We start from the raw sequence: 20467 nt of genomic DNA, 5'->3' as shown, positions 1-20467 counted from the left end.
TCTTGTGTCCTGTACATCACTGAGTCTTTCTTCCTTGATTTCAAATCTCTTATTGTTTTCCTCCATTTTTTAAAAATCTCACTTATTGTGTCTTACAGTCCCAGAAACTCTGTTATATTTCTATCTACTATTGTAAATTTTTCTTCATGCTTGCCCAATGACGTCATCTTCTTTTTTTCAGAGGAGATCAGAAAAATCAGATTTAACATCAACTTTAACTGTAAATAACAAAAAAAGGAAAAAAATGTCCTCTGTCCTCCAGTTTTTGCTTACATCAATATCTTCTGCTCCTTCCCTTTTGGAGAAAGCATTGCATTGTAAAGCTACTGTCTTTTAGGATGAAAACTAGCGTCAAGGTTTTCCATAATGTAACCTCTCTCCATACAAGTTTTTTGGAAGGAAAACCAACTTCCCAGAAATTATCTGGTGTGTTTGGTGGAATTTGCAGAATCAGTGTCTTGAGAAAGAAGCCAACTTCCTTTCTTGCTCTTCTGCTGGTATATTCACTTAATAATATTCTTATTCCTTACCTGCATGTCCAAGCAACTTTCTTCCCCTTTTTTACAAATCACCTTAATATGAGGAAAATTTGGTAGGCTAGTCTCTCCTTCATCACCTTTAAATACGGCTCCACAAGTGCTTTCTGTTCAACTTTATCATGTGGACACTGACAATTCCTCCTTTTCATCTGCTACTTGGGGGAAACTATCCACCAAACAGGACTCATATTCCTCATGTATTGTCCACTGAAACAAATCTTCCAAACTATCATTCCTCTTTCTTTCTACATTTGGACTTTTTTCTCCTTTCTGTTCATTCTTGCTTCTTAATTTTTAAAAGCATGGTTATACTAACCAACATACAGCCTATGTCCACTCTCACGCCTCCTAATTTTGACTGACTGCCACCTTTTGTATCTATTACAGTATAAATATCCAATTAATCCTGAGAAAGGTCTGCTCTTAGATCTGTACTGCACTGGATATTTTCAAAATATATGTCCTCATTGTTTTGTAGAGACTTTGTTTTAGCAGTTCTGCATGGATTTAACTGACGAACTGACGCAGGTTCACATGCTCCTTGGAATGACCTTGTTTTCAGTTTTATTGGTTCATTGTTGTGGGAAAACAGTAGGAACAAGGTTTGAAACTGAAAGGTTTCCATAACACAGACAAAAAATGCAAGCTTAGGAACCTCGGGCCTTGACTAGATGGAACACCATCTGGTCAGCACGAAAAAATGTTTGTGGAAGGAGGCATTTTGAACTTTGTATGACCTATACCTTATTATTGTAAATGTTGCACCTGTCCCCTATTCTAGTCAATAACAAACAACTGCTTGTTGCTTCTTAAATAAATACTACGTGGAAACTAGGGTTGAGGCTCTCAGGTTCAGAAGCTGTGAGCCCCCTGGTCCCATCTTTATTTCCTCTCTTGTGTCTTTCATTCTGTCCTTTCATTTCTTCAGTTATGTGTCACCTTCCATTCCTGCACACCTATTGCTGAGCTGGTCTCAGCAACTGGTGCCCACCATGGGGACCAAGGGGAAGAAGACCTTCAAGCTAAATTCAAGGTGTTGTCACCACGCAGATCCCCATGGTTTAGAAGGCCTTCCAAGTCCTCGATGAGTAAGGACACTCTCAGGTATTCTAGATGGGTTACTATGGGGAATGGAGACAGTTCAACAAAATATCACCCATATATCTGTCTCCTTAAACAAGGCAGGAGGAACCGAGACCAGCCAGCCTCATATTTCAGAACTTTTAGGGATTATAGAAATATATTGCTCATGGTTGTCAGCAGTAGGAAGTTTAGAATTAGAAGACAGGGAAAGAGTAGGAAAAGAGGTAGAAAACTACATGCACAAGGTGTTTCCCTCCCTGTTACTATCTGGTCCACTTAGATGATTATTAAATCTGTTTTGGAACCTTTGCAAACCAAAGATGAGGAAGAGAAAAATGAAAATAAAGAAAGTGAGGAAGTACCTCCCACTAAAATTTTTGAGGATACTAAAGTTATTTTGCCTTCACCTCCTCCATTAACTGACTCTAGAAAGTCACTTTCCCCTCTTGACACCTTCTCCCCGTCCTAGGCCCGGAGACTCTTGGCCAACGTTGTCAGCTTTACAACAAGGAATTTTACAGTCTAGAAGGGAGGGTGGCTTGGAGGCACTTCAAATGGCCTTTCCAGTCACCATACGAGACAGAGTAGCTGCTGGAGTGGATCCACAAAACCTGAATGGAGTTTATGAGTTCACTCATGAATGCTTCTCATTTAAAATTTTGGAAGAGTTAAAGGTAGCAGTGCAACAATATGGTCCAAATTCTCCTTTTACCTGTGGAATGGTGCAGGGGCTTGCTAAAGGCTCTAGGCTGATCCTGGTTGACTGGTCTGCATTAGCATGCATCACCCTGGAATCTGGAGAGTTTTTACAGTTCAAACCTGGTGGGCAGATCATGCAGAGACTCAGGCTGCTCACAGTAGAGCCCATAATATCCCCATTTCTTTGGATCAGTTAGTGGGGGTGGGGAATTGGGCAGAGTCCATCAGCAAGTAACAGTGAATGATCAAGCCATCGCACAGGCCCATCACTGTTGCTTAAGGGCATGGGGAAAAATTGAGGCTAAAGGCCAGCCTCCAGTGTCATTTCAAAAAATATTACAAGGACCTAAAGAAACTTACCCTGACTTTATTGCTCAGTTAAAAGAGGCTATCAAAAAACAAGTCAATAATTGAGAAGCTGCTGATACTGTTTTGCAGGTCATGGCTTATGAAAATGCTAATCAGGATTGTCAAAAGCTACTGGCATTATGAAAAGTAAAGTGGATTTGACTGGATATATTAAATTTGGCCAGGATGTAGGGACGGAGGGCCACCGTGCTACTATGATGGCTCAGGTTATGGCAGGAATGAAAAGCAATAAGAGGTTCTCTGGAAAATGTTTCAATTGTGAAAAATTGGTCACATGAGAAAAGACTGTTGGAGAAAGTCTGAGGTGAAAATGGTTTTGGAAAACTAAGAAAACTACTACTCCTGGATTTTTGGCTCAACAAACTGAATCAATAGCAGTACTTACTGCTTTGTAAGACACACCAGGGTCCATAAACATTCTTTCAGACTCAGCATATGTCGTCCAGGTTATTCAGTTGATTGGAAGAGCTCTTATCAAACCTAATGTCTTTTTCACAAGCTTCAACAGATATTTAGAAATAAAAATGAGTCCATTTTTTTATCATTCACATTCAATCTCATTCAAATTTTCCTGGACCATTAGCACAAGGCAATAATGCCGCTGATAAATTAGTCACTCCTATTTTATAAGAAGCTACTCATTTTCAAAATCTAACCCATATAAATGCAGCTAGCCACAAATCTCATTTTCCATTAACATGGGCACAAGCTAGGGACATTGTTCAAACTTGTCCATCATGTCAAATTCTTAATAATCCAAAACAATTGGAAACTGGAGTAAATCCCCATGGTTTAACTGTTAACTCTCTGTGGCAAATGGATGGAACTCATATCTCCTTCTTTGGAAAAGTATGTTTTGTTCATGTCTCTATAGATACTTGTACAAGATTCATTTGGGCTATAGCTCAGACTAGAGAAACTACTCGACACGTAAGACAGCATTTGTTAGCTTGCTCTGCTGTAATGGACCTCCCCCAGTCTCTAAAAACAGATATTGCTCCTGCTTATACCAGTGTCTCCCTTAAAAGGTTTCTAGTTACTGGAGTACTTCACACACTACAGGACTTCCTTATAACCCCTAAGGGGAAGCTACTGTGGAGCGAACAAATCAAACCCTTAAACTCATGTAAGGGGGAGACAGGGAAACATGCAGATGCAGTTACACAAAGCACTCTTCACTCTTAATTTTCTTAACATTGGAACAACCCTGGAAGGGACAGCAATTGAAAGACATTTCCAAACTAATTCTAAAACTCAAACCCAAACTGTCTGAAAAAACTTTAATTTGGTGGAATGATGCACTGACCAGTGAATGGTGTTCCAGGAAGCTGTTAACTTGGGGAAGAGGGTTTCCTTGTATTTCCCCAGGAGATGAAGGACATCCTGTGTGCGTACCAGCTTGTCGAATTCAACCATATCATGAACTCCAAGAGATGATGAAAGTTCCTATGAAACCCAGAACCTCCGGTCAGATGGAGAGACTCTGATAACTGCATGGCTGGGTCCCATTCTGAAGATGAGAGCAGCTGCACCTGCCACGGGGAGTTGAGTTAAACATCTAAAGTCAAGAAGCTGAACAACCGCTGAACAAGAGCTCAGTTACATCTTATATTAGGATTGAGTCTTTGCGTGATATGTATGCTTTGCTATTATTCTTACAAAAAGTGTTTAAGCACACAAAAAGTTTTTAGGCTAGAGTGGCTTTACATTAAGTGATAAACAAAAGAAAGAGAGATGAAAAAAGTGAAAGGAAGAAAGAACTGCTTTTGTGTTTGTTCAATGTCAGTGTGTTGTAATTGTGTCTGTGTGTGTTGTAATGGTTTTTGTGATTGTTCATTGTCAGTGTATATTTTGATGCCACTGGATGGTGATATAATTTGATAAATAAAAGGTTCTGAAAGAGCTCTATTCAAATGGTCAAAAAATTAAATAAGCACTTATATTATTACCTAAGCTTAAAATGTTAATGAGATGTCTATAGTGGTAAGTGTTGATTAATAGAATTCTCAGTCAAATTGAAATGAATAGTTTACTTTTCTTCATAAGATAAAAGGAAAGATGTAAAAGTTAAGTGAATACTGAAAAAGGTAAAAAGTTTGTGGGAATGCTAACTGACATGTAATAAGGTATATTTTGTCCTAAAATAAAATGGTTAGTATGGAGATATGCGGGACAGAACTAGCATGCATATAGCAAGTTGTAAAAGTTTTGCGGTAGCATTCAGTGTGATAATGTGTCTCGTAAGAGTAAAACAAGCCAGATTGAAAAGAAAACGTGCAAAAACTGTGTAAAAAGGTCAGCAATGGACTCTTGCAGTTCTTCAAGGCTTTCTGTCCTGGCCTGATGGCAGTGAATCTGGCTGCATAGAAGAGACCTATGCAGTGATCCTGTTAAGAAACATCAGAGGGAATAGGCAAACAATTGGGACAAGCTGTAAGGTCCTGGCTACTCTATCCAATTCTTAAATGTTGTGTAGTTGGGTAAAACAAAACTATGCCATCTGCTGTAATTGATAAAGTACAATATTTTCTTATGTTCATGAAATTTATAATATTTTTGGAATACTAAAAATCTTTCAACCCTCACATAGTTCAAAACCATTACATGTGTTCACTGTAAAAGGCCCTTCAAGCAGTAAGAAATCGTCAAAGTATCATCACTGCATTGCGAAAAAAAAGGGGGGGGATTGTTGTGGCTTAGGAACACTGAGCCTTGACAGATGGAATGCCATCTGGTCAGCATGAAAAAATGTTTGTGTAAGGAGGCATTTGAACTTTGTATGACCTACACCTTATTATTGTAAATGTTGCACCTGTTCCCTATTGTAGTAAATAACAAACAGCTGCGTGTTGGTTCCTAAATAAATACGATGTGGAAACTAGGGTTGAGGCTCTCAGTTTCAGAAGCTGTGACATCCCTGATCCCATCTTTATTCCCTCTCATGTCTTTCTTTCTGTCTGTTTATTTCTTCAGTTCTGCGTCCCCTTCCCTTCGTGCACACCTCCTGCTGAGCTGGTCTCAGCAGCTCTTGAGAACCAACATCCTTCATGTCATCAAAAAGATTCTGTCTCCAAACTTTCATGTGGATGTGGAAGGATTTTGAAGACTGGATTTTCTTCTTTTCTTTGTAATGGTGTTTTATTATCTGGAGATGATGTAGGCTAGGGGTGGGGGTGGGGGGCTGTTCATCTCTTCGTAGACAACCTGAGCTGTATATGTCCTGAGCTGTGCGTTTGGGACAGTGAGAACTGCAGCCCTGCCCTTGGTAATCATGACAAAAACTCCAGTCCCCAGAGAAACAGTTTAGCAATGCAAACTCTGTAAACTTTAACTATTCTGGAAAATGCAACCCAAATGTGCTAAAAGCTTATCTAGAATGTATGAAGTCCATGCTAAAAGCTTACCTAGGATATGGAAGATATATGTTTTGTTTGTTTTAAATTATTTCTTTCTTCTTTTTTTTAAAATGTTACATTAAAAAAAAATGAGGTCCCCATAAACCCCCACACCTCACCCCACTACTACCACATCAACAACCTCTCTCATCATCGTGGCACATTCATTGTGTTTGGTGAATACATTTTGGTGCACTGCTGCACCACATGGATAGTGGTTTACATTGTAGTTTATACTCTCCCCCAGTCCACCCGGTGGACCATGGCAGGATATACAATGTCCAGCATCTGTCCCTGCAATACTACCCAGGACAACTCTAAGTCCTGAAAATGCCCCCACATCATATCTCTTCTTCTCTCTTCCTACCATCAGCAACTACCACGGTCACTTTCTCTACATCAATGCTACATTCTTCCATTACTAATCACAATATTTCCAATAGCACTCTAATCCACACTCTATTCCTCCATCCTGGAATAGTTAGGTCCACTCCACCTCTATTTTAAGAGGGGGTTTAGATTCCACATGGATGATGGATGCAATTCTCCTGCTTGCAGTTGTAGGCACTGTTGGCTCCCTGATGTGGTGGTTGACCTTCTTCACCTCCCTGTTAGCTGGCCAGGGTAAGTCCAATAAACCAAATGGTAGGAGTTGCAAGTCTGCTGAGGCTCAGGGCCTGGCTGTCACATGGACAATCCAGAGATTCAGGTCTCCTGGGTATACACCAACCCCAGCACCAACCACAGGTCTGGTAAAAGAACAGAAGAGGCAAGTGTAGAAAGGTCATATTTGAGTCCAACTCCATCACCCTCAGGAGCACAAACTACAAAGGAGGGCCAACTGACATGGCACTGAACCCCAGAGCTATCTGCCATGACCATAGAATCTGTGGGTCTCTGTAGCCCTCGGGAGAACCAGTACCTGCTTCTATCTACTTTGGCTGTCTCTCTAGCACCCTGCTGAGATGGGCATAAGCATTACTCCTCTGATGACCTCCGAAATCTTTTTAAGAGACTCATAGCCCCTTGAATAAAAGGGGGAAATGAAAAGCATGAATGAGTTTATATGGCTGAGTCTCCAAAAAGAGCCAGAAGGTTATCAGTGGGGTTGCCCTTCTGCACACTGAAGCAGAGTCCCAGAGACAGATAAAGTAGATACAACCCCAGGTATTGGTTCTTATGAGGGTGAGAGAGATGCACAGATTCTATGGTCATGGCAGATGGAGCTCAGTGCCATGTCAGTTGGCCCTATTTCGGAGTTTGTGTTTCTGTGTGATGGAGCTGGACTCAGATGCAATCTTTGTTGACAATCCTCTCCTGCTACTTTTTCTGGATCTGTAGTTGGCACTGGGGTTTAGTGTATACCCAGGGGACCTGATCTCTGGACTGACCATGTGATAGCCAGGCCCTGAGCCTCAACAGACTTGCAACTCCCACACTCTGGTTTATTGGACTTACCCCACTCAGTTAACATGGAGGTGAAGAAGGTCAACCACCACACCAGGGAGCCAATAGTTCCTACAACTGAAAGCAGGATTGCATCCAGCATCCATGTGGAATCTAAGCCTCCTCTTGATATAGATGTGGAATGGACACAACCATTCCAGGGTCGACAGGATGGAGGAATAGAGGATGGATTAGAGTGGATTTACTGATATTCTATTCATGAACTACTGTGATTGGTAATCAAAGAAAATGTGGCACCTGTATGGAGAAAGTGGCCATGGGGGCTGCTGGGGGTAGGGAGTGGGAGGAATAGATGTGAGGTGGGGGCATTTTTGGGACTTGGAGTTGTCCTGAGCAGTGCTGAGGGGACAGTTGCTGGATATTGTGTGTCCTCCCATGGCCCATTGCGTGAACGGTGAGAAAGTGTGGGCTACAATGTTCACCATTTACCATGGGGTGCAGCGATGCTCAGAGATGTATTCATTAGGTGCAAATGTCTCATGATGATGTAGGAGATTGTTGTTGTGCAGGGAGGAGTGGGGTGAGGGAAGTGGGGGGCATACGGAGACCTCATATTTTTTGAGTATAACATTAAAAAATAAATTAAGAGTAAAAACCAAAAAACAAAAAACAAAACAAAAAAAAGACTCATAGCCATATAAACACACTTGTCCTTTCCATTTTCCCCTTTTATCCAAGGCCAAAAAGCAGTTTTTAACACCTAATATTACATGTATGCTGAGAAATTCTGCTGGTCTGAGTTGACCCTTTTATTCAAGATCTTTTTCTAGTTACATCATCAGCTGGTGCTTGGTAGTAATCCCTCAGTGCCAGGGAGGCTCATCCGCAGAGACATGTCCCACACTGGGGGGAAGGTAATGCATTTACATGCTGAGTTTGGCTTAGAGAGTGGCCACATATGAGCAACATGGAGGCTCTCAGGAGGTAACTCTTAGGCACTCTGCAGCTCTAGGCCTAGTTCATATTTCAGGCGCACAGGCTCATAATTATAGCCATCAGTATCAAGGGCTCGTTGGAAGATACATGTTAATTCAAGCTTATTGAGCACTGAAACAAAGAACCACTTGGTCCTTCCTCATATTAAAAGAACTCAAAATTCTTGTTTGGGGCTCAGATTTTGCATGAGAAGCTCCGAGCCTGGCCGGTTGTAAATACATCTTTTTCCTTCCCAAAATTATTCCTGAATCCTGGCCTTTCTATATGCAAATAATTGAACCTCTCTTGACTTCTACAACAGAGAGGATTTACTCAGGGACTGGAGGATGCATTCTTGCACACAGGAATCCTCTGGGGAATCTTTGGTTAACACACAGCTCCCATTCAAGGCCTCATGACTTGAGGAAGAACTCTTTGTAATGGGTTTCAAAGCCTCATAAGAGTCACTTGCCTAGACCTATTTTCAGAGGCCTTATTTCCTTTACCTTTCTCTTGACACTGAATAGGTGAAAACTGATCAGACAGATCCAGAGGTTCAACAACTACCAAGTCACCACTGATGTAAAAAGAACCCTCCATTGGAAAAGGAAAAGCATTTACTTTATCAAAGGAGGCTTTTAGGGAAATGTATGTGGCTCAGGTGACTGTGCTCCTACCACATGGGAGCTCAAGCTTCAGTTCCCAGTACCTCCCAAAGAAGAGGAGCAAGAGAGCAAGATGACACGATGGGCTGGCATGATGGGTTGGTATGGCAATCTGAAGCAACAAGATGACACAGTGAGATGACACAACCAAGAGACACAGCAAGGAAACACAATGAGAGAAGCAACAAAACAGGGAGCAGAGGTGGTTCAGGAGATTGGGCACCTCCCTCCCACAGGGGAGTTCCTAGGTTCAGTTCCCAGCACCTCCTAAAAAGAGAAGACCAGCACACAGCAAACAGACACAGCAAATGCAAACAATGAGGAGATACAAAGAAAGAAAAATAAATAATTCTTTTAAAAAATGATCTCTGCCACACTTGCTTTTCAAAAAAAAAAAAAGGCTTTTAGCCAACTTACTTCATGATCACTTTCTTCCTCATTTCTCATTTTTATTCCTTTTGCATGTTCTTCCTTCCATTGGTTTCACAGGCACCAATCGTTTATCAGTAATGCATCTTTCATTTGGGCAATACTATCTTGTGCACCCATGGACTCATTTGTATTTTTATTTATAAACATCTGATTTTTAGAATATGACTGGCTAATGACCATGTTCACTTGAGACCCAAGATTATGATGTGTCAAAAAGAAGCTGTCTTCAGATTTTGATCTAGTTTTCTCTGATCTTGAGTTAGAAATATTGCTAAGAAGGACTCTTTTCAGATAGATTTTTAACCCCAGTCTCTAAAAGAGAAGTTGGCATGCTTGTATTTGAAATTAAACATGTATAATCCTTGGGACAGCCCTGGAATCAGCCAGGATCCTCTTAGTGGGAAATGGTCCTTAGAGGCCATGAGCTACACCTTAGGTGAGTCACTGTTTTTAGGTTGTCATTGCCTCTTTTATGTCCAGTAGACAGTGCCAGGAAATACCTATTTTCTGAGAAAAAAGAATCATTCATTACTACAAACTTATGCTTCCAATTCAAAGTCTAGATACCAAGTTTTTGCTTAACCTTTTAGACTTTGGACTTACATCTCTTTTCTCTTACACTGAAGTCTTGCTTCATAGCAATATTAACATAATTACTTCTTTGTTGTACCTTAAAACATACATATAATAGTTTCAAAATAACAGTAGCAACATCACAACAATAAGATTACTGAATGCAGTTCCAAGTTTTTAGCTTTTGTTTTTGTTTAATGACCCACTGTTAACATTAGATCATATTCATGCATTTTATAATATATGGAAGTAATGTTTTGCGCAGCATGGCTGTGTCACCAGCCTGAAAATAATCAGGATCATTTGATTCCATTTACTTTCTATTTCCAGGGGATTTATTTTTATTTAATTTTGGTGGTTTTTAAAAAATCCTATCAAATATTTAAATGTTGCAAGTTAAATATTAAACAAGAAATTCTCACTGTCAACCATGCCTCTACCTCATAAGTAAAAGTTACCAGTTATCAGTTCATTTTTCCACTATTTTTTAAAGAGTGTGTATACATATTAGTGAAAAAACAATAAACTATAAACAATATCCGGCTAATTCCTTCTTTTATTTACTTATTTTGTAACAAAAAAAATACATACTCTGCAGAACTCACCCATTATGTTTCTTTTTCCATCCACATTCCATTCCATTGCGTTGGCACATTACAACTGATTCAACAGTACCCTACTGATGGATATTGTAGTGATTTTTCTAATCTTCTGATACTAAAAATAATATTGCAATGAATATCTTGCACGTGCCTCATTTGGCATTTTGCCAGAATATTTTGAGGGATAGATTCCTGAAGTAGAATGCTGAAATAAAGCACATATGCCTATGTCATTTGTTTAGATGTTGTCAAAGCTCCTGCATAAGGGTTGAACCACTCAAACTGATTTTTCAAATGTGTTTTTATTCCAAAAGTTGTGAATTTATAAAACAATCATACACATGTGTAAAATTCCCATACAACATCCCTTCACCAACACACTACTATATGACGGAACATTGTGAGATAATATCATCAGACTATAACCACCACCCATGGTCCATAGCATACATTTGGCACACTTTTTCCATACTGCCCCTTTATCAACACAGTATCTTTGTAATTGATGCAAGATTATTACAGTATCATTGCTAACCACAGTCCATAAGTGACACCAGTTGTATTTTACTGTGTCTTTCCACATTCCCACCACCCTGCAATAGTGATGGACAGAAGGGCACTCTTGCATCTGTACCATCAACCACAATTCTCATCCACCTCTGGGTTCACTGTGTTTTTCATTCCCTAGATCATACTCTAGCTTTCTTTCTTTCTTTTTTTTTTTTTAGGAAGCACCAGAAACCAACCCAGGACCTCCCATGTGAGATGGAGGCATCCAATCATTTGAGCCACCTTCACTCTCTGCTTGTGTTTCTCATTGTTTTCTTCATTGTGTCATCTCATTGTATCTTGTCGCATCAGCTCACTGAGCCAGCCCATTGAATCAACTTGCTGTCTTGCTCATCTTCTTTAGGAGGCACTGGGAACCAAACCTCAGATCTCCAGGTTGTATGTGAGTGCCCACCTACCAAAAATCAATTAAATTGATTTTTTTTGTTTTTTAAATTTGTTTGGGCTTTATTATTATTATTATTTTAATGTTACATTAAAAAAATATGAGGTCCCCATATACCCCCCATCCCCCTCATCCCGCTCCTCCCATAACAACAACCTCCCCCATCATGAGACATTCATTTAACATGGTGAATACCTCTCTGAGCACTGCTGCACCACATGGTCAATGGTCCACATTATAGTTTACACTCTCCCCCAGTCCACCCAGTGGACCATGGAAGGACATACAATGTCAAGGGATTGTCCCTGCAGTACCACCCAGGATAACTCCAAGTCCTGAAAATGTCCCCACATCACATCTCTTCGCCCCAGTCCCCACCCTCAGCAGCTACCATGGCCACTTTCTCCATCTCAATGCTACATTTACTTCCATTACTAATCACATTAGTTCCAGAATGAATATCAGTAAGTCCACTCTAATCCATACTCTATTCCTCCATTCTGTGGACCCTGGGATGGTTATGTCCACTCCACCTCTGTATCAAGAGTTGCTTAGATTCCACTTGTATGATGGATGCAATTCTCCTGCTTGCAGTTCTAGGCACTCTCGGCTCCCTGGTGTGGTGGTTGACCTTCTTCACCTCCCTGTTAGCTGGCTGGGGTAAGTCCAATAAACCAGAGGGTAGGAGTTGCAAGTCTGTTGAGGCTCCAGGCCTGGCTAGCACATGGACAGTCCAGAGATTCAGGTCCCCTGAGTATACACTAAACCCCAGCGCCAATCACAGGTCCGGTAAAAGTGACAGGAGAGGTTTGTGAACAAAGATCACATCTGAGTCCAACTCTATCACACTCAGGAACACAAACTCAAAAGTAGGGCCAACTTACATGGCACTGGACTCCATCTGCCATGACCATAGAACCTGTGGGTCTCTGTAGCCCTCAGAATAACCAACACCTGGGCTTGTATCTACTTTAGCTGTCTCTGGGACTCTGCTGAGGTATGCATAAGGGCTACCCCTCTGATGACCTCCTGGCTCCTTTTTGGAGACTCATAGCCATATAAACGCATTTATCCTTTCCATTTCCCCCTTTTATTCAAGGTCAAAAAGCATATTTAACTGCTGCTGTTACATGTAAGCTGAGATATTCTGCTGGTCTGAGTTGACCCTTTTATTCAAGGTCATTCTCCAGCCACATCGTCAGCTGGTACTTCGTAGTAATCCCTTGGCACCACGGAGGCTCATCCCCCCATGCTGGGGGGAAGGCAATGCATTTACATGGTGAGTTTGGCTTCAAGACTGGCCACATTTGAGCAACATGGAGGATCTCAGGCACCCTGCAGCTCTAGGCCTTATTTCAGGCCCACAGGCCCACAAGCATAGTCATTAGCATCAAGGGCTCATTGTTGGACCATCCTAACTTATTGGTCTTAGCCATTGCACTTGGGGGATTGTTGCTGTTCCATTAGGGAATACGACAGAGCTCCCCCCACCAGGAATTCAGCACTCCCCCAGCCATTGTTCTCAACTGTAACCACTATGATAATATCCAAACATTTTTATGCACCCCACACATATGCCCTGGAGCACTCCCTCCCAACCATGCACACCCCACCAATAACACCCCACACCAGTATTCCTCCCCTGCCACTGTTGAACTTCTCTGTGGTCCAAAACCTCCCCCAAAATGAAGCCCAATATATTGCCAGGTTCCATTAATAGTAAAATGGAATATAGTGATGAGTTTAGAGGTTAGATATAGAAGACATACTAATTTAGAAAAATTAAAGTAAAAATAAATTGGGGTATCAAAAAATTAAAAAGTTTTGTTTTTGATGTTTTGCCTTCCACCACTGCAATATGTGTTGCCATGTATTCACATTGGGAAGGCAACTTCTTCCATCTCTTCCTCAGTATCTACATCCTTTCTTTTCCTTTTTCTTTTCTAATTATTAAGCTTGTCTTCACAAAAGTTTTAGACCACAGTAATTCATATATACAATATACAGTACTCCCACATATCAGCATCAGACACTTTGTCCTTTCCCCAGCAATAATCTTTTTACATGTTCATACTATATTTATCACAGCTGATGTACAAATATTGAGACAATAGCTTTCAAACCAGGTTACACTTGGGTTTACTTTGTGGTTTATATTTTAGACTATACAATTTTCTAAATTTTTAGTTATCTTATATTTTATATTATGATTTACATTTTAGCCTATAGGCCCCTATACAATTTTGGTGTACTTTAACATGACCTATATCCATTCTTGCATAACCTTGTGGAAAACTTCCATTGCCCCACAGTTACACTGATTCCACCTATTCAATACCTCTTTCCCCCTCCCCTCAGGGCCCACAGTGACAATCACTCTTCATTGCTTGAAGGGCCATGTTCAGAGATACTTGCAAAAGTGTTGAGGGCTTGACATGCTCGACTGCCCTAATGCATTGGGAGCCACCATTTCTCTCAAAAGATACAATTCCCTCTATTTGAGTCCTCCCCAGGATGTGGGTATACCTTCACTCTCATTGTATGGGTCTCCACCCAATGATATAACCCACTATGACAAAATGAGCACTCACACACTCCCTAGAAGCCTGTCCTGTGTCAGATACTCCCCTTCATGCATCTTAAACAGGTAACCTTCCTTGTTATATTTTTGAAAAAGTTTTCTCAACCATATACCCGACAATCTCCTATGTTCATATGTTGTCCCAGCCTCCCCCAAATTTCTTGGGCCTTAGTACCCATCCTCCCATCCCTAGCCCCCCTCAAGCCTACAAAGCCCCACTCAAAGGTATCCCTATGCTCCCATTTTATCCCTTCCCTGTACAAATACTTACCTCTAGCTTATCATAGATTTCACCCAGGTAGGTGTCAGCTTGCAACCTTCCTCTACCCCCCAATTCCTTTGAGTCTATCATCCAGTCTCTAGCTCTCTGAGGCACCTTGGTTTACTTATTTCATATCATTGAGGTCATGTAGTATTTGTCATACAATGTCTGTGTTGCTTCACCCAACATAAGGTTCTCAAGATTCATCCATGTTATCACATGTGTTTATAGTGTATTCATTCTTAAACCTGTGTAGTATTCCATTGAATGTATATACCACATTTTATTGATCCATTCATGTGTTGATGGGCATTTGGGTTGATTCCCACTATTGGCAATAGTGAACAATGCTGCTATGAACATTGGTGTGGATATATCGATTTGTGTCCTTGTTTTCAGCTCTACTGTGTATATACCCAGGAGTGGAATTTCTGGGTCACATGGCAAATCTATAGCTAGTTTTTTGAGAAACCACTGAATTGTCCTCCAGAATGGCTGGATCCTTCTGCATTCCCAGCACCAGTGGATGAGTGTTCCCATTTCTCCACATCCTCTCCAGCACATGTAGTCTTCTGTTTTTTCATAGCTGCCAATCTTATGGGAGTAAGATGGTATCGCATTGTAGTTTTAATTTGCATTTCCCTAATAGGTAGAGATTTGGAGCATTTTTTCATGTGCTTTTTAGCCATTTGTATTTCTTCTTTGGAGAAGTGTTTGTTTAAATATTTTTCCCATTTTTTAAATGGGTTGTTTGTCTTTTTATTTTCAAGATATGAGTTCTTTATATATGCAGGATATGTCTCCTATAAGCTATATGGTTACCAAATATTTTCTCCCATTGTGTAGATTCTCTTTTCACTTTCATGATAAACTCCTTTGAGGTGCAGAAGGTTTTAATTTTGAGGAAGTCCCGTTTATCTATTTTGCTTTTGCTGCTCATGCTTTGGGTGTGAAGTTCATGAAGCCATTTCCTATTATAAAGTCCCGTAGATGGTTCCCAACATTGCTTTCCAAAGTCTTAAGGTTTTAGCTCTTATATTTACGTCTTTGATCCATCTTGAGTTGATTTTTGTATAAGGTGTGAGTTGGTAATCCTCTTTCATTCTTTTACATATGGATATCCAGTTCTCCAGGCACCATTTGTTGAAGAGGCCATTCTCTCTCAATTGAGAGGGTTTGGTGGCGTTATCAAATATTATATGACTGTATATATGAGGATCTATATCAGAATTCTCAATTTGCTTCCATTAGTCAGTGTGTCTATCCTTGTACCAATACCATGCTGTTTTCACTATTGTAGCTTTGTAGTATGTTTTGAAGTGTGATTCCTCCAATTTCATTTTTCTTTTTCAATATGTCTTTGGCTATTCAGGGCCTCTTTCCTTTCCAAATAAATTTCAGAGCTACTTTTTCTAGTACATTAAAGAATGCTTTGTTGATTTTTATTGGAATTGAGTTGAATCTGTAGATCAGTTTTGGTAGGATAGATATTTTAATAATGTTTAGTCTTCCTATCCATGAACAGGGAATATTCTTCCATTTATTTAAGTCTTCTATGAATTCCTTGAACAGTGTTGTATAGTTTTCTATGTATACTTTTTTTACATCTTAAGTTAAATTTATTCCTAGGTATTTGATGTTTTTTTAACTATTGTAAATGGTATTTGTTTCTTGATTTCCTCCTGAGATTGCTCATTATCAGTGTACAGAAATTCTACTGATTTTTGCACATTGATCTTATAATCTGTGACTGTACTGAACTCATTTATGAGTTCTACAAGCTTTCTTGTAGACTTCTCAGGGTTTTCTATGTATAGGATCAGGTCATCTGCAAATAATGAAATTTTGACTTCTTCCTTTCCAATCTGGATGCCTTTTATGTCTGGTTCTTGTCTCAGTGCTCAAGCAAGTACTTCTAAGACAATGTGAAATAGAAGGGGTGATAGTGGGCACCTTTGTCTTACTCCCGATCTTAGAGGGAAAGATTTTAGGGTTTCACCATTTTAATGATGTTGGCTTTTCATATATACCCTTTATCATGTTCAGAAAATTTCCTTGTATTCTGATCTTTTGCAGTGTTTTTATCAAGAAAGGGTGCTGTATTTTGTCAAATGCCTTTTCTGCATCTATAGAGATGATCACGTGATTTTTTCCTTCAATGTGTGTATATGGTATATTACATTTATTGATTTTCTTATGTTGATCCATCCTTGCATACCCGGAATGAATCCCACTTGGTCATGGTGTATAATTCATCTAATGTGTTGTTGAATACGACTACCAAATATTTTGTTGAGGACTTTTGCATCTAGATTCATTAGAGAAATTGGTCTGTAATTTTCCTTTCTTGTGGTGTGTTTGGCTTTGGAACTAGGGTAATGTTGGCATCATAGAATGAGTTAGGCAATGTTCCTTCTGTTTCAATTTTTTGGAAGAGTTTAAGCAAGATTGGCAGTAATTCTTTCCAAAATGTTTTGTAGAATTCTCCTGTGAAACCATCCGACCCAGGGCTCTCCTTAGTTGGGAAGGTTTTAATGACTGATTCTATCTCTTTTCTTGTGATTGGTTTGTTGAGATCATCAATTTCTTCTTTCATCCATAGAGTCTGCTTATGTGTTTCTAGGAATTTGTCCATTTCCTCTAAATTGTCCTGCTTGTTGGAATATTGTTTTTCAAAGTATCCTCTTATGATCATCTTTATTTCTGTGGGGTCAGTGGTGATATCCCCTTTCTCATTTCTTATTTTGTTTATTTGCATCTTCTCTCTTTTTTTCTTTGTTAGTCTAGCTAAGGGTTTGTCAACTTTATTGATCTTCTCCAAGAACCAGCTCTTTGTTTTGATTATTTTTTCAAGTGCTTTCTTTTTTTCTATTTCATTTAGTTCTGCTCTGATCTTTGTTATTTCTTTCTTTCTTCTTCCTTTGGGTTACTTTGTTGTTTTTTTACTAATTCTTCCATGTGTGCAGTTAGTTCTGCAATTTTTGCTCTTTCTTCTTTTTTGATGATGTATGAATTTTTGACTATAAATTTCCCTCTCAGTACTGCTTTTGCTGCATCCCATAAGTTTTGCTATGTTGTGTTATCATTATCATTAGTTTCAAGGTAGTTGTTAATTTCTTTGAGATTTCCTCCTTGACTCACTGTTTTTCTCAGAGTGTGCTGTTTAATTTCCATATGTCATTGTATAATCTTGGCCTCTGGACCTTGCAGATTTCCAGCTTCACTCCACTGTGGTCAGATAAATTATTTTGTATGGTTTTGATCTTTCTGAATTCATTAAGACTTTCTTTGTGGCCTAGCATATGGTCTATCTTGGAGAATGATCCATGTGCACTTGAGAAAAATGTATATCCTGCTGTATTGGGGTGTAATGTTCTGTATATGTCTATTATACTCCTCTAATATACTGTTCTAAGATTTTGTTTCTTTATTGATTCTCTTTTTAGATGTTCTGTCCAAAGTTAATAATGGTATATTAAAATCCCGTACTATAATTGTAGAGGCATTTATTCTTTCACTTACTTTTTCCAGTGTTTGTCTCATGTATTTGGAGGCACTCTTGTTAGTAGCATATATGTTTATGATTGTTCATTCTTCTTGAAAGATTCCCTTTCACTAATATATAGTGTCCATCTTTGTCTCTCACAATTGTTTTGCACTTAAAGTTTATTTTGTCTGATATTAATATAGCTACTCCTGCCCTTTTTTGGTTATTGTTTGCTTGTAAGATTGTTTTCCTGCCATTCACTTTCAACCTCCTTGAATCCCTGGGTCTAAGACGAGTTTCTTGTAGACAACATATAGATGGGTCATATTTCCTTATCCCATCTTCCAATCTGTGTCTCTTAACAGGTGAGTTTAATCCATTGACATTTAGTATTATTACTTTCAAAGAATTACTTATATTAGCCATATTTTCTTAGGATTTGTGTTTGTCTTATGTTGTTTGATTTTTTTTCTCTCTTTTTGTAGTTTTAGTTGTTCTTACACTCTCCTCCAACTCTGCCTCTCCTGTTTTTTTTCTTTCCTCCAGCAGAACTCCCTTTAGTATTTCTTGAAGGGCAGGTTTCTGGTTGGCATACTCTTTTAGTTTCTGTTTATCTGTGAATATTTTGAACTCTGTATCATTTTTGAATGCTAGCTTTGTTGGATAGAGTATTCTTGGTTGGAAATTCTTTTCTTTTAGTACCTTGACTACGTCATACCACTGTCTTCTTCTCTCCATGATTTCAGATGAGCACTTAATCTAATGGAGCCTCCCTTGTATGTGATGGTTCCCTTTTCTCTTGCTGCTTTTAGTATTTTCTCTTTGTCTTGTGCATTGGATAATTTGACAAGTATGTGTCTTGGGGTAGGCCTGTTGAGATTTGTGCTGTTTGGGGTGCATTATGCTTTCTGGACATGTACATCCATCTCCTTCAATAGGTTTGGGAAGTTTTCAGCCATTATTTCCTCCAACACCCCTTCCGCCCCCTTTCCCTTCTATTCTCCTTCTGGGATGCCTATAAGGCATATGTTTGCATGTTTTGCATTGTCATTCAGGTCCCTATGTCCCTGGATTTTTCTATCATTTTATGGATTAATTCTATTATCTGTTTGATTTCAGATGTACTGTCTTCCACTTCACTAATTCTTTCCTCTGCCTCTTCAAATCTGCTGTTATTCATTCAGAGTGTATTTTTGATTTTTTGGGTTGTGCTATTGATCCCCGTCATCTCTGTGATTTTTTGTGCATGATCACAATTTCTTCTATATGCTCTCCAAGTGTTTTCTTTTTTTTTAAAGATTTGTTTATTTCTCTCCCCCCCCCCCCCAGTTGTCTGTTGTCTGTGTCTATTTGCTGCATCTTCTTTGTCCGCTTCTGTTGTTGTGAGCGGCATTGGAATCTGTGGGGTTTTTTTGTTGCATCATGTTGCTGTGTCAGCTCTACATGTGTGCGGCACCATTCCTGGGCAGGCTACACTTTTTTTGCGATGGACGGCTCTCCTTATGGCATGCACTCCTTGCGCATGGGTCTCCCTTTCGCAGGGGACACCCCTGGTTGGCACGGCACTCCTTGTGCTCATCAGCATTGTGTATGGGCCAGGTCCACATGGGTCGAGGAGGCCTGGGGTTTGAACCGCAGCCCTCCCATGTGGTAGATGGATGCCCTAACAACTGGCCAAGTCCACTGCCCAAAGTGTTTTCTTAATATACCTAATCACTTCCTTCACTTCATTGAATTGGTCCACGATACGTGTTTCAAGAGCTTTAATTACTTGTTCGGTGTTCCACTTCTCTTCCTGGTTTTTAGTTTGTTCATTGTATTGGGCCATGTTTTCCTGAGTATTGGTATGGTCTGTAGTTTTTGTTGCTGTCTGGTCATCATTTTATCTTGTTGGGTTTATTCTGTTGATTATCTTCTTATTCTAGTCTTGGGGTTTAATTAGTTGTTGTTTTTGTGTGTGCATTAAGTATTCGTCACTTTTTTCTTATTATTCTATTTCCTTGTTGTTGGCTAAGTTCCCTCGAAGGAAAATATTAGGTCCAGAGAAAGCAAAAGGGGTAAGAAAAGAAAAATATAATAGTAGTATTGATAGCGAGTGTTAGCAGAAGAACCATATGAGATCTAGGAGAATGGACATAGAACTCATGGCAGCTGTGTAGAGTTATGACCGTAAAAATGTAGAGTGCCTATTATGAGATATTAAACTGAATATGGGGAGGAATATACTATGAAGTAAAAGGTCAGTGCGATCAGGAGAGAAGGAAAAAGAAGAGAGAGGACAATAACATAAAAGGTGAATAAATGATAGAAAACAGATCTGAGGTATTAGAGATAAAAAGTGAGAAATATTGGGGGCTAAACAAAGAGAGGTGGAATGTAAGAGAAACAATAAATGATGGAGGAGAGAATGATGTAAAGGAAAGGGGATAGCATTTGAAGCCAA

At 39.6% G+C, this 20467-nt stretch overlaps 1 pseudogene; it reads right to left on the bottom strand.

Moving 5' to 3' along the window:
* Positions 1-656: 656 nt before the first annotated feature.
* Positions 657-19852, bottom strand: LOC101414993 (DNA endonuclease RBBP8-like; annotated as a pseudogene).
* Positions 19853-20467: the final 615 nt, after the last annotated feature.

The sequence above is a fragment of the Dasypus novemcinctus genome, chromosome 10 (assembly GCF_030445035.2).
Source record: "Dasypus novemcinctus isolate mDasNov1 chromosome 10, mDasNov1.1.hap2, whole genome shotgun sequence".
NCBI classification, from domain to species: Eukaryota; Metazoa; Chordata; class Mammalia; order Cingulata; family Dasypodidae; genus Dasypus; species Dasypus novemcinctus.
The sequence above is the reverse complement of the archived record's forward strand: the minus strand, read 5'-3'. Positions and strand labels throughout refer to the sequence as shown.